Genomic DNA, 2,500 nt, shown 5'->3' with positions numbered 1-2,500 from the left:
GACCGTAAATCGGATGAGTGAACGGAGATGGTAGAGTAGAAACTTTGATCAAAAATGGTGTACGATTTACAAGCTAGAATTGTTTTACCAACAGCATCAACAGGACCGTAGCATCATCAACACAGTCAGTGCCGTCAGTATCGTCAGAATCAACAGCACCTGTAACATCACAAACTCTGTCAGTTCAAGAATCATTGTGGACATCATTACGAACCAACAACAAATATATTGTATCAACGAGTTATGAAGTATTAACTCATTTCCAATCGAAAGATTTATATGTATATTTTATATGTATAAATTTTTAAACCATAATAAATCTTCCCGTACTAAGCTATTATGTGTGAATCTTAACTACTCAGTTAATTCATATTACAAATATGCAATGATGTACGTCCTTCGTCCGCAACTTAACCATCGTTAATTACAATCTCTGTCTCAATTCAATAAAAAATCCAATTCATAATAAATCAAGTGTATTATTTGAATATATGTTTGATTTTACACTTTCATCATCGATGTACTCGAAACTTTTCAAATAACATCATTCGTACCTTGCGAAGTTCACAAGAATTTCACGAAAACCAACAAATAACAAAGTAATGATTCATAATTTCAATATTATTGAAGAAATACTTATGCAATTTATAAAGTTTTAGGGATTACTCAATTCTAGTTCCAACCATAAAACAAATGAGTTTAATTTAATATTAACTCATTAAATCTATATTACATCTAAAGAAAATATACACATATATTTTCATAAAGACTGTAATAAACTTCTTTTGTACAAAATATTAATTGTGAAATTTTTTTTAACGGGTAGGTAATACCCGAGAGATATATAAATTCACAATTAATATATTACATTTTTCGAAACTGATTCAGCAATCATCAACTATACTCCCTACTTTCACAACAATATCCATTCTTTCATATAAATCAAAACAATCATACTCATTCAAATTCAATTACATATTCTGATTTTGAAATCGCATAATTCAATTCGAAATATAACCAATATCATCACTCTTAGATTCCTATATCTTTAAAAGCTATACTTTGATTTCAAAACTGTGTTAGAACATCATATGTATTAACGATTATAATATGTGCTCAAACCCTTCGAAATTCCTGAAGACACTTCAACTAAGGAACAATCGAGATGATGATCCAACCACATGTTACCCACAGTTATACACCTGAAAAAAAACTCTCAAAACCCAAGTCATAGTTCGACACGTATCCGCGTTAGACCCTTTGGCATTTACTAGCTAAAATAACTTTTCAATTCTGTTTCAAAATAGACAGTTTTGTCACAGCTCCAGCAAGTCATCTTCGACTTCTCAATCAAAACAGTCTTATTATAACCTCGATAGATACGTTGCCCTTTCGCCAATGTTACCGGGGAATCGTTTATAATCACCACATTAGCAATAAACTTACCAACAACTTCATTGATCTTTGACTTTCCAAAAAAAAATCATTATAATTATCGAAACCCTATCATATACTCATTCGTACCTTATAACAAGAATTGCCATACCAATTATTGAGAATCAGCAATCAGTATTTTGAAACCTCGTAGCATGTCTACATCAACAATTACATATACACACAACGTCTACCTCCAAGACTTACATTCTTTGAATAAGAAATTTCTGAAAAACACCCTAAACTGCGAACCAGTTCTCGAAATTTTGAAAAATGCTGATGAAGCAGCAAAAGCTGTAAACGACCTTAACAGTAAAAAGTTGGATGATAAAGGATAGTATATTGGCAAAGCTCAGTAAAAGAGAAGCTTTGGAACTGGAAAACGGATTGAGCAAAGTATGAAGGAGGCTGTGGACAAATCACAAAGGCTGAACCTGCCTTCAAAGAATCCAAATGATTCAGTACTTGCTGAATTCATTAATGAATACCTTGCTCCTGACTCTAAACCCCTGCGGACAATATCTTTCATCATCCTCTGATATTAGATATTCTAAGATATCATCGTATCTTTCATTATAAATATCATCCATACTTCTGAAGATATTTTTATAATTATTCTTATCTGAAATCATTTACCTCTTCGCGCTATCTGTATTATATCATAAAAGAAACTATTTTAGTTTCTAAATTTTGAAACATTCGAGTTTAAAATAGGAATATTCTTGAAGAAGTGTTGGGAGCTGAAGCATGAGTTAGTATAATATAATGACACTTGATCAACGTGATTATATTACAGTAATTCATGCTGAGTTTCTAAATGGAACATGATGATTCACAGATCATAACGTCATCATGTGCTATGTTACACGACTCTTGTATTCTCTTCGATATCTAAATATCAAGAAAATATTTCTTGATAATTCGGCCTTTTCCGAGGTATTCTGGTAATTTGACAAGTCAAGATCGTGTCATTACAATTTCCTTCCTAGAACATTAACAATGTTCATTCCGAAATTATATCTGCGAATTCTGGACCATTACAAGCGGTGCTTAATCGCAAGAAGAG

Source organism: Rutidosis leptorrhynchoides, chromosome 11, assembly GCF_046630445.1.
Source record: "Rutidosis leptorrhynchoides isolate AG116_Rl617_1_P2 chromosome 11, CSIRO_AGI_Rlap_v1, whole genome shotgun sequence".
In the NCBI taxonomy this organism is placed as follows: domain Eukaryota; kingdom Viridiplantae; phylum Streptophyta; class Magnoliopsida; order Asterales; family Asteraceae; genus Rutidosis; species Rutidosis leptorrhynchoides.
The sequence above is the reverse complement of the archived record's forward strand: the minus strand, read 5'-3'. Positions refer to the sequence as shown.